Here is a 640-nt window from a genome sequence, read left to right as displayed (position 1 = left end):
CTTTCATAGCTCAGGTGTCGGTTATACCATACAGTATGAGCTATGAAAGTGCCAAGCATGGAGTCTAATTGCAATACCGGATCCAAGAGCATCAAGTCTGGCTGCAACGCCAAACCCAACAATAATATTTATAATATAAATAATAATATTTAACTTGTTGCCTAAATTTTTATATCTTTTAATCTTTGTTAAAAAAAATTATGGTTTTTCTTCAATAGTAATAATAATATTTTAAAAAATTTATTAATGATAACAGCAGCATCAACAATAGCAACAATAATTTTTAATTTTACTATTCAAATCAAATCTATGATTGTTTTTTAATATTGATAATAATTTTTTTCAAATTTATTAATAATATCAATTACAATAAAAATAATAATATTTATAATACAATTAATTATAATAAAAATAATAATATTTATAACACAAATGATAATATTTTTAATTATAATAAAAATAAAAATAAAAATAAAAATATTTATAATGTAAATAATAATATTTGAAAACTTAAGATCGATTAGCGTTGGGACTTGATGCTTAATGTCACGACGAAAAGATTGATGTCTTCTCCCAAGTGCAGGAGTGTCGAAGTAATAAATAACCCTGCAAGACCGGGGTCGAACCATAGGGAGGTTAA

The sequence above is a fragment of the Populus euphratica genome, unplaced genomic scaffold (genome assembly GCF_000495115.2).
Source record: "Populus euphratica unplaced genomic scaffold, PopEup_1.0 scaffold2813.1, whole genome shotgun sequence".
In the NCBI taxonomy this organism is placed as follows: domain Eukaryota; kingdom Viridiplantae; phylum Streptophyta; class Magnoliopsida; order Malpighiales; family Salicaceae; genus Populus; species Populus euphratica.
This window is presented reverse-complemented; position numbering follows the sequence as displayed.